The sequence below is a fragment of the Lissotriton helveticus genome, chromosome 7, assembly GCF_964261635.1.
Source record: "Lissotriton helveticus chromosome 7, aLisHel1.1, whole genome shotgun sequence".
NCBI classification, from domain to species: Eukaryota; Metazoa; Chordata; class Amphibia; order Caudata; family Salamandridae; genus Lissotriton; species Lissotriton helveticus.
In genome coordinates this window covers 1,797,807,830-1,797,820,276 of record NC_136068.1, presented here as the reverse complement: position 1 = coordinate 1,797,820,276, position 12,447 = coordinate 1,797,807,830, and the positions used below count along the sequence as shown (strand labels likewise).

Below are 12,447 nucleotides of genomic sequence, written 5' to 3'. Positions count from 1 at the left end.
TGGCGACCGCCAGTAGGTAATATACATATATCTATATATATACATATATCTATATATATATATATATATATATATATATATATATATATATATATATATAGATATATATATATATATATATATATATATATATTCACTGAAAAAACCATAGGTTATAGACCATATATAGTTAGGAATTAGCATTTAAAAAACCTTATTTTACTCACACAAAACCATTGAAATTCCATATATAGTTAGTTGCACTAACTATGTATCGCGCACCCGCAATCCACTGCTGATGATGTCACATATTACATCATTCATGACATGGTCAGTGACATCACTGATGACATCACTGATGACATCTCAAATGACATCACTGATGACATCTCATTTGACATCAATGACCACATCACTGATGATATCATTCATGTGACAATACAATGCATCTCCTCACATTTTAATATAACCTCTGTTACAACCAGTGTTAAATACAGAGTATAATTTTTGAAACCATTGACACACCAATACTAGTTACTACATACGCACTCACTGATTCCTACGTCTACACACACATTCACTCATTCATCCATACAATCATTCATACATACAATCACTCATCTTTACAACACTATCATATGCACTCATACACCTATACAGACACTCACACTCTGCCACTCATCCATGGAGTTACTCACACACCTAGTCAGTCCTGTAAAGAATCAATCACACTTCCATTTTCTTGTCTATACAGTTAAACATAGAGCACCTTACATTTTCAAACATATAGTAACACATACTTACTTTCTTATACAATCATTGATACAAGTACACATTGATCTGCACAGAGTCACACACCTCCCAGCCAGCCACACACACACTCAGTCTCCCATACAAATACTTGGACAATCAATCAATAACCCATATAGTTAATCATATAGCTACTGATCAACACATGCAGTAGTTTACAGAACAACAGACATAATGATGCACAAATTAAGACAGTTTAGTCACTAACCCATGCACTCAGTGAGACACATTTAATCACTCACTCATACATTCAGTCATGCACCTACTAAATCCTTCGTCCAGACAGTTATACATCTACTCATTCTTCAATATCTAAAACATATTTAAACTTTACAGAAACACACAGTCACTGGATGATGTCATCAGTGATGTCATCAGTGATGTCATTTGAGATGTCATCAGTGATGTCATCAGTGATGTCACTGACCATGTCATGAATGATGTAATATGTGACATCATCAGCAGTGGATTGCGGGTGCGCGATACATAGTTAGTGCAACTAACTATATATGGAATTTCAATGGTTTTGTGTGAGTAAAATAAGGTTTTTTAAATGCTAATTCCTAACTATATATGGTCTATAACCTATGGTTTTTTCAGTGAATTTTCAAGGTTTTGTAAATGCTAATTCCTAACTATATATGGTCTATAACCTATGGTTTTTTCAGTGAATTTCATTGGTTTTTTAATAGCTAATATCAAAACCTTTACAATGTATTATTCTTTAAAAAGAAAAATATTTTTTACATGTTTTTTATACAATTTTTTTTGTATTTTTTTTGTTTCGCTCCCAGTACGCGTACCGGTTAGCTTCCCGTTAGCTCAATCCGGAGGCGCGACCCGGTACGCGAACTGGTAAACGTTCCTTTTGCGCACCTCTCGCGTTACAAAACAACATGGTGACGCTTCGCGTCAGCATGACGTTTCGCGTTCTCGCGTAATACGTCATATTACGTGCTACGTTTGCGTACCCGGAAGCGCACCGGTACGCGAACCGGAAGCGATCCGCGGCGCGGCGCCGACCGCGTAATGTAAACATAGCAGGTCATGTGACTCGATAATAACACTTTTCATTGGTTCATTTCACTTTTGGTTTCCTAATGATGTAATACAAGGTCATGTGATCTAAAATGGACACTTGTCATTGGTTTAGAACTTTTGTTTTTCCCAAATGATGAAAACCCCTCCTTCTTTCATCACTCTGACTTTCATCTTGGTGAGAGAAAGACCCTTTATTGAGACTTTGTGATGGCTTCATTAGTAGCTTCAGCTGGTGCTAGCCCACCACCTCCACCAAATCCAAGAAAGAGAGGACCACCTGCAGAAGTAATTCTGCAAGAAGAGGAAGAACAGGAAGAGGAGGAAGAGCATGAGTTTTTGCCAGAGGAGCCCAGGAGGTACAATCGACAGGAGAATTATATCTGGCAATTCTACAGAATTCCTAAGGGGCAAAAGAAAGTGAATGCTCGTTACGTGTTTTGCCGCATATGCGGTGACAGATTGTCAAGGGGCACCGATAAAAAATATAGTTATGGGAATCATACTATGCATCGGCATATGAGTAGGTGGCACCCAAATAACTATAGTGCTGCCCAGCTACGTGACCAACAACAACATCCCCTCCAAATGGCAAGAAGATCGGTGGTTCCAGAGGTGTCGGGACCAGAGGCGAGGGAGGTGATTGCAAACATCCAAATGTTGTTTGGTCACGTAAAACAAGTGTGCGTGGAATGTGGCGCTTTCATCTGCTACAGAGAAAGTAGCATCACTTTGATTTTGCGAGCAATTCAAAATCATATTAATGTTTGCACAAAACGCACCAAAAAATAAATTCATTTTTTTTTTTTGCTCCTGTTGAGCCCTTTATAATGGATCGTTTTTGTTTCCCCCCCCCCCAAAAAAACCAAAAATTTTTTAAAAACGTTCAGAAAATACAAAAAAAGTAAAAAAATGTTCAAAAAATACTAAAAAAAATATAAAACAACAAAAACATAAAAAAAAAAGTTCTTTTCAGAACTAACTCCCCATTATAAAAAAATTAGTAGAAAATTTGGAACTCTGCCAACCTGTATTTCTCTTAGTTCGCTCCCGGAGCGCTACCCGGTACGCGTACCGGAAGCTAACCAAAAAAATATTTTTTAAAAAAGAACAGTAACTATAAGGGAAGGAAATACACAGTTATGTTAAAAGAAAGACAGCTCTAGGGAGTAAAATAAGGATACTGTTACCTACAATCCACTGTTGATGATTTCACATATTACATCATTCATGACATGGTCAGTAACATCAACAGCAGTGGATTGTAGGTAACAGTATCGTTAGTTTACTCCCTTTAGCTGTCTTTCTTTTAACATAACTGTCTATTTCCTTCCCTTATAGTTACTGTTCTTTTTTAAAAAACATTTTTTTGATCAGTCATAAACAGTGACATTAATAGAAACAGAGAGAGTGAACAAGAGTGAAGAACTATGGTCCTCCTGAGCCACCCTCAGAAAACCAAGGGGGTCAAGATACATCTACCGTGCCCCCTTCTACCTATTCTGAACATTATTTGCCCTCCATCTTGTATCTTGATTCGAACGAAACACAAAATGGTGGACTGCCATAACGCTGCTGGTTTGCGAACCGGGCAACTTCCCAGGAAGCGGTCCCCAAAAAAAAAAAGTTGGGAAAGTAATTCACAGACACTAAGAGTAATAGAGATGGAGTGAGTGAACAAGACTGAGGAACTATGAGAACAGAGGGACTGAGAAAAAGAGTGGAAGGAGTTGAGTAAATAGGTAATAGAGAAAGGAATGAGGAAAGTAGCAAAGGCAGGAAACTGAGGATTAAAGAAGTGAAGCAGTGGATCTAATAGTAGGTGAATGTGATAGAAATGTAACGAAAAGAGTACAACTATTTACCTTGTAATTGCTGTTAAATTAATCACATTTTATTTCTATACTTTCAATCTGTGAAGAGAGAACCAACATTTAAAAAAAAATTAAAATATGTATTTAAAAATTACAAAAGACAAGGGAAAATATTGAAGGACAAATAGTTTTTCAACAACTTTGACACTGACAGAAGCTTCTGCTTCTCCAGGTCCTCTACACAATGCTAAAGATATACATTTTAAACTAACAGTATCTTGATGCAGATGAAGTGAGGACTATCTTAAAACATGGTGCATCTTTTGCATTGCTCTTGTTTCAGAAAAGTGTCGCTTCAGTATGCCAATAACATGTCTCCTATCCAGAGATTTGTTTGAGGTGAGGCCTACTCAGAGTTCAAGATGAGATTTACACTTGTTGAAGTGTACAGAGGAGATAATATCTGTGAAAGTCTACTAATGAAGTGAGTCATGTCCACTGCACTCTTCAACAAAGTAGAAACCTCCTATGTTTCCCTGGACAGACCTAAACTTGATCTGCACAATGTGATTCGTAATGATAGGAAACTCAAGTGATGTAATTGAAATATGTGCAATTTATTTTGCTCATTTCACAATCACATCACTTGTGTTTCCTTTGCTTAGGTATCTCATTGTGCAGATGTAGTCCAGCATATGAAAGATTACGTAGAAGTGCAGCACTGCATACAATAAATTTAACACTTACAGAAAACTCACCTTCTCCATGCCTCCTACACAGTTCTACATATACATCATAAATGCAAACAGTACAGAATTAATTATACATGTTAAATGGTTTATTTTTGCTGTTCTCAGAATGTATCAAAATTCACTAAAAACAGTGACTTGAAGGTATTCATCATGTAACAGCGGGGAAAAAAAAACACAATCAAAATGATTGTGTTTAAAAAACCCATACAACATCAGAAAATAAAATTCAGAACTCCTTAAAGTTAACTTACTTTCCATGACGTCCAAGGATGTCCTATAAACAGCTTACACTCTTTTGTGCTGTTATTACTTTCAGCCCGCCACTTTCTGAAAGAAAACCTCCATCGTTTTTAAAAACACGTTACATGCAATAAATGACTTCTTGCTCTCTACCACTATTTTCCACAAGGCCAAATCTAGTCAGAGATATTTATAACTCTTGGATTTCTTGTAAGCCAATCCCATCATTTGGCATTTCCGCAACTTTCAGAATTAAAATGTTGAAGATCATTTTCACAATCCTGGAATAATAATATCTTCCCCTTCTTGGTCAGTCATGTTCTACATTTCCTATGACACTGATACTGCTTAATATGAAGCAGACTTACACTACCTCTATGAGTACTACAATTATTTAATTCTCTACATCACTTTTAATCACAAAGCAATGTAAAACAGTAGACAGCATTGCAGACTTACATTCCCTCTACTCCATGTTTTGATTGGCTGCTTCAATTAGCTTATGAAAAGAAACAATTTTTCTGAACTCATTTAAAGTGCACATACATCTCCATAATGTCCAATCCTTTGATTAGAAGTTATGTCTCTGAACTACACTTATCCTCAAGGCCAAATTGTGTAGGAGCCATTAGAACTTCTTGAAATTCCACAGATCATATCCCGAGATTATTTTCCTAAAATTTTGGTTTTAAAAACACCAGGTAAGAGTTTTTAAGGTCATACGGCAATTTTTTTGTGAAAATTAAAACAGAATCATTGCAGAATGACCAGCCATTTCTAGACTTTAAATAAGCTGTGTAATGTCCTGATGATATTGAAGGGCCGTCATGATATATAATTGCTATAGTTACAAAAGTCCTTCCTGATATTGACAACTGCGAAGCTACAAATTTTTTTATTAAAGTTGTCAATTTTGTTCCATCAGGCCTACATCGTTGGAACATTAAAATGACGTACTGGCCATATTTTCGTATAAATAATGTGGACATCATTTCAGATTTACATTGGCTACACTCCATGCTGTGATTAGCAGCTTTTACTAGCTTATTAAAGGAGACTGATTTACTGTCTGGCAAAGTTAAATATATAAATCTTTCTGAGTCTACACTAGTAGTACTTGATACCATACAGTTCTCGCAGTCATGCTGCCATTGATAAGAAAGCCCAAACAGCTGATCTACATCTACACCTTCAGCATGTAATACATCAAGCATATACATTAAAAACTCCTGACAATCTTGCTGAATATTTTGAGAGAATTGTGTTTGCCCTGAACATCTGTCTAACAGGTTTCGAATTTCAGACACACTTTCTATTTTTGTTCTATCTGTGCTACATTTCTCTAACACAGAATTCAACAAACTGCAAAATCTTTGATCAGAATTGACCACAATCTCTTCTTTTACATTTTTTAGAGAAAACAAAACATTCATTACTACATTAGCATAGCAGTTGACACCAGAACTGTTTTCAAACTGAAAACCAACAACATCTTCAACAGAATCCTCTTTGTTTCTGCTTGTAATTTTAGGTTCATTCACTTTTTGTCTTTTTGCTACAACCTCCCCAGTATTGTTCTCATTTCTTCGTTTCCGGCCTACCAGACGTTTCTCAAACAAAGGAAACTGAGGCAAATGTGGCGCATACTCTCTTCTTAACCTATTGTATTCCTTAACACAATCTAGATCTGCACAAATGTTTCTGACATCACACTCAATCAAGTACAATCCCGATAAAGTTCTAACTCGTGACAATGCCACATATGCCATACCCTCCTTGAACACAGAACTGCCAATATTCACCAATGCAGTGTCTACACTTAAACCTTGCGATTTATGAATTGTCACCGCATATGCCAAGCAAACAGGGAACTGCTTACGGCGAACATATAAGTCTTTTACAAGCAAAAATCTAGCAGAACAACGAGCAATTAGCTGTACTTCCTCAATGCCATCAAATTTAATTTTTAAAAATTCAATTCCATCTCTATTTCTGTATTTCACAAAATCAACAACATTACCCATTGATCCATTTACCAGACCTCTTTCAACATGTAAATTCCTTCTTAAAATTATACGGCAGTTCAAGCACACATTCAGAGTCTTTTCAAAACCTGCAGTTTTAGATATAGTCTTCTCTAATGAATCCAATTTTGATTTCAGATTCTCAGACAAAATAATTGTTGATCCCATATGCTGTACTCTATCAATAGCTTCCACTTTCACAATCTCTTGCTTTTCTAAATGCAACATTTTGTTGTTAAATTTGGCACATTCTGCAAGAGTTGGCATCAAACATATTCCAGATTTCTTATCAGTAATTTTCTGAAAAATATTCTCAGGCACAACATCTTGTTCTGGATATAAATTTGACAGTAATCGTGCATGTAAAGCTTCTTTTCCATGCTCGGTCACTTTTCCAATTCTAACATCTTGTAGAATAGTCTTGTAAACTTCATCCTTTGCCTGACGCATATTTTCATGCAGTTCAGCATAATTGAAGTTTAACCATATATTGACGTTGCCAATGCTGCCTAGGCACTTCCTGGTATCTTCATGCGTGAGCATTTTGAACACAGGTTGCCCTTTCACTGGTGTCAGCTGCAGAAGATCTCCGAAAACAATGATGTGTTTGCCACCAAATAACACATCATACTCTGTTTTGAGAACTTCTTGCATCCTCAAATGCACAAAGGCAAGCATGACATTGGAAACCATGCTTACTTCGTCAATGATAAGAAGTTTCATTTTCCTCAAGATTCTTGAAACTTCAAAACAAGCATCTCCAGATAGCTTGTGATATTCTAATTTGTTGTCATGCTCCACTGGCAGCATCAGTAAATGATGTAAAGTAATCCCTTTAATATTATGTGCTGCCAGTCCAGTTGGAGCAGTGACAACACAAGACAGCGATGACTCTGTCCTTTCCTGCAAATAGCATGAAATTGCTTTAATGAGGAAACTTTTTCCAGTTCCCGCTTCTCCACTCACGTACAGTCGGACAGGCTTCAACGACGTACATGAGCACTCTTTCTTATCATGACTTAATCCATGATCAATTTGCATGGTAACTTCGTCATATATTTTCCTCTGCTCAACGTTGAGTTGCCTTTCCAACTCTTCTAAGTTAACCACATCCTCTTGAGCATGTGCCATGGCTCTTTCCACCTCATTCATAGCAGTGGCAGCTTCATTTTCAATAAGAGGTCCTCCTAGTGGATCCTGACTCAATGAAGCAGAACTCTGACTGTCCTGAGAACTGTCTCTGGCAATCTCGGCTGCAATTGTTGCTTCCTGCTCAATTTCCGCATTCAACATTTCTACATATTTGGGAAAAGCAGGACATTCTATGGTCTCCTTGGCGGCATTGAAAGAGTCTTCATAACAGAGGAAATCTCCAAGCAGTTCCTCTTCTGCACGCCAAGGCTTGAAAAGTTGCAAAAGTGCTAAATAGAAAAACTCCTTTTTTTCAGGAGATTCGCCACTCAATTTTCGATGGTTTATCAAGTGGCATTTTCTTTGCTTCACCAGACATCCCTCACTTCCTATTACAGCATACACTCCTTTCTCAGTATCTTCTTTGATGTTCCTCTTGAACATGTAATTTTGCAGAACCTCATACAGACAAACATTCTCGAGGTGACTGCTTCGATTTGGATAATATGTATCCAACATGTTGGTCTTCAAAATGTCGGTACTGTTTGGCTCCTTTTCCGCCAAATACTCAATTTCCCGCACAGGTTTGAGAACTCGATTACGCGTTGCAGCAAGACCAAGACTCGCCCAAACGATACTCCTGGACTTGGCATAGAGACTTGCTGAAGACAACCGGTCAGAACATTCGTACGCTCCGATTTCTCGATGCGACAACATCTTCAGACTGAAACTGTACAACTTCTTGCTGAGGCTCTTTTCATGGGAAATGTCCTCCCACATATCCTTCAATTCTGTCTTCTCTTTTTTGGTGATGTAAGACGTCACATACCGAGCCACAGCCATACAGTTATCAGCCACAAACTGTATATCCATGTTAGCATTCCACATGGACAAAATCACCGGGTTGTAGTCGTTGATGTACTTGGACTCTTCGTTCCTCTTCAAATTGTAAGTGTTTTTAGGTGATTTCTTCATGACATTGTGTCGCAGCGAAGACATCAAACTGTTTACTCTTCCTTTAGAAATCACCGGTCGTGGATAGCCGAAACGACATTTAGTGTAGAACTTGTCCTTGTTTCGGAATTTACGACGGCAGTACTTTCCACATCGATGGCTTTGGAAACGCAGAACTTTTTCTCTTAGGCTTTTCTTCTCCTTTGCGTTTGGAACAGCACACGTAGAATACTGTTGGATGAAACTCATCACTGAGTCATCTGGATCCGTTCCAAATTTAGGTGCATCCTTGATCCACAGCAACATATGTATATGAGGAGCACCTCTTGCTTGGTACTCCTTTCTCCAGAAGAAATCCAACACCTCTCCAAGAGGTGGATTCTTCTTATTCATGATGAAAGACATCATAGCTTCAAATCTATGATTGAAGTACCTACATACATTGACTGGATCCAAAGAGCACAGTTCTCCGGGTGTCTTGAATTCGATGTTTTCTACGTTAGCATTTGCCTCTCGTAGAAATTCAAGTAAGTCTTCCCAGCCATACTCGGCACAGCTCAGAGTGAGGAACCATGTGGGAGTACCTAAGTTCCTCAGCATACATTTTAAATCACCATGACGACGGTACCAGTACTCATTAGTACCACGCTGACACGCCATGAGATTAATCAGGTGAGAATCCAAAATACTATCTTGGACATTCACTTTATCCATAAAATCACTTGCCGAGATGTTTTGCATGTGTATACCACTTTTCAAGATGTGGTTCACTGCATATGACAGTCCAGACAGATCGCTTTCAAACAGGAGATGAAACAAATATGGAATGCATTGTCGAAACCTAGCATCTCCTGCATACAATCGCAAAGTCCGGTATTCAGAAGCAGGAATTTGATGAGGTCGCTCATCATATCTTCCTCCCTGACCTGTTGGAAAAAGCTGTGGGAAACACCGAGCTTCCAAACTTTGCTCCCAAACACTAATGGGACTCCCTTTGGCTTGTTTCATTTGAAACAACTCAATAGCATTCCCCATGACTTCCTTTGAATGCAAAGGATGAACACTATAATGTTCATATATTTCCTCACTAGTAGAGAGTTCTACTTTCTCAATTTGACCAGCACACAAATCGCTATCCTCTTCCTCACTTACTTCCTCTTCTTCAACATATACATTCTTATAGTATTTATTATTTTTTTTCAAATACAATGTTGCCTTTTTAACTTTCCTAACATCTACTAAATCTTGCCATATTTTCTTATTCTTTGTCGGAACCCCATTAACTAAGATAACCAGAGGTTCCTCTTCCACTTTTTCTACTCCAATTGTGTTAATGTTTTTCTTCAAATCTAGAGGCAAATAAACAACTCTTCCCTTTAATCCTCTCTGTAAATCTGATGGAGGCAATTTCCCTGTCTTTGGCTCCATTCTTACAATAGCCTGAAAGGGATGGATACTTTGAATCAAAATAGATTCATAAGTATTTAAGTCCTTCAATTCAGAAGGAATCTCAACCAATTCCAGATTATTATGAACTGCTCTAGCAGGCATCTGGTTTTGTTTTAATTTGTTACAACAATAAGTACACACACGTTGATCCAATCCCAAATCAAAACAATTTTCTACCATCAAGTATGTTGCAAAATCCTTCCATTCACTATTATTTTCCCTTTCACTTTTTGCATATAAATCCACTAACTTAGTCTGATTCTTATAATAAGTGCGTCGACAACACACACAAGTGAAATTAGGCCTCTCACTTGATTTCATGTCAAACGTCGCAATTTCCCTCTGGAAATTATCTGTACTGGAAACATGTACAGTATCTTCCAAATGACCCTCTATTTCTTGCTCAATTTCAACATTCTCCTCTTTACTTCCAAAGTAACAAAACTCAATTTCTTCACATATATTCCTCACATCTATTTCAGAACCATGCAGAAGAGCAGCACATAATTGTTTCAGCATAATTGCTGGACTCTTAGCATAATACAACAGTCTAACTAACTTCCTCACTTTGTTATGATGCACTGCTAGCATCCTGAAATGATGAAAAACACTCTGGCATACTCTCCTGGAAAGACAAGCCAGTGAATGACCATGCAAACCTGTCACTTCTCTCACTCTGCAAGGATCTAATTCTTGCAACAACCTCATTTTCTGCTTCAAACTTTTCTTGTTAAATGACCGTACAAAATCACAAAGCAAATTGATAGAATCCTGTCGCACACTGCAAATACTACTACACTTCCAGGTGTACACAGGACCCTTAGCACGTCTTCCTAAAACCTCATTACCTAACAACTCTTCTGCCTCTGTTGTCACAAGTTTTTCTTTTTCAACTGGACAACCATCTTTCACTTCATAAGCACGACCACTGATGTCAACTGCATGCACCAAATCATTATCCTGGAAATAACTCTCTTCATTAAAAAATGCCTCACAGCTTGAACTATGTATCCATTCTCCAGAAAAAACTTCACAAAAATTACTACGATTAACTATTCTCTTCCATCTACTATTTCTTTTGAAATCAAAAATTGCCTTGTTTAGCTTCCTAATTCTATTGATTATCAAAATAAATAACTTACGTTTAATTTCAAAAGCCTGATCAATAACTTTCTCAACTTTTTTTTTTCTCCTATAAAAAACTAATTTCTGTTGACCTTTCTTAATATTTTTTAACAAATTGCCAATTATCCTGTTACGGAACATTCGTTTACGAATCTCCGTAAACTGTTGTTTCCTTCTACTATCATGCACAGATTTATCTCTTGCTCTAGCAGTAACATTTTCATTTGTCCTTTTCTTTCCATTTGATTTACTTGTGTTGTTATGGATTGAAACATTTTCTGTACTAATATTTTTTTTATTTGAAATATTTTTTATGAAATATTTAGAGCTCTTACCCGGTGCTTTCTTCATCGCTTGAGAAATCTTTTTGTTAGAGGACTGCTGCATTTTTTTTTTCTCCTGCTGTCTTTGACGTTTTGCAGCCTTCATCTCTCTTATTTTTGTAGGCATAGTTGAATCTGAGGAAAAATATAATAAAAATGTTAATAAAAAAATATTATCAAACAGTAAATCAGTAATAGTGATCAAAAACATAACACACTACTTGACATTTTAAATAGAAGATTTTTTAGTCCTTGCAAATTTACAATACAGAAGTAGCAGAAAAGAAATGAGATTTATATTTATGTTACCTATGCTATTTTATATGTGAATCTGATCTAATTTTATGAGCATATTTTAATATTTTATTGAAGACACTACACATAACCTGTTTTTGAAGGTGTCTTTATTTTTAAATTAAACGGTTTACCTTTTTACTTTTTATTCATTATAAATTTTAAAAATAAATGTTTATAATTCCAAAGGCTCAAGCAGGTCATCTTCCCATCCTATATCATATAATTCGGACAAATCTGCATCCTCATCACGCTCTTCTTCATCCTCAGGATTTAAATCATCCAATGGATCAACATCCACTGATGTTTCAATTACAAGTTCAATGATGAGGTCAAAATCAACTGATTGCAGATTGTCGCTCATGTTGAGGTTGTCTTTATCTTTAAAGAAAGACAACAACAATGAGATGTTGCAGAGTAAGAGACAAATCTCACAGATTATAATAGTAAAATTATTTAACAAGAGTAACATTTTGCAGCTATTATTTAGCCATGTCCAGCGATGCTGAGCAGG

The 12,447-nt window shown here is 36.8% G+C and overlaps 1 protein-coding gene and 2 long non-coding RNA genes across 9 annotated transcripts in view; 1 reads left to right on the top strand and 2 right to left on the bottom strand.

Annotated features, from left to right (window-relative positions):
* Positions 1-12,447, top strand: part of LOC144770775 (phospholipase A2 inhibitor and Ly6/PLAUR domain-containing protein-like) — a 1,602,193-nt gene that overhangs the window by 1,199,692 nt on the left and 390,054 nt on the right. The window lies entirely within an intron of this gene.
* Positions 1-12,447, bottom strand: part of LOC144770776 (uncharacterized) — a 363,844-nt gene that overhangs the window by 164,226 nt on the left and 187,171 nt on the right. The window lies entirely within an intron of this gene.
* Positions 3,693-11,775, bottom strand: LOC144767721 (uncharacterized). Its single transcript, XR_013598324.1, has 3 exons — positions 11,652-11,775; positions 4,645-4,720; positions 3,693-3,740 (listed from the first exon to the last, which is right to left on the bottom strand). It is a non-coding gene; the product is annotated as an uncharacterized LOC144767721 (long non-coding RNA).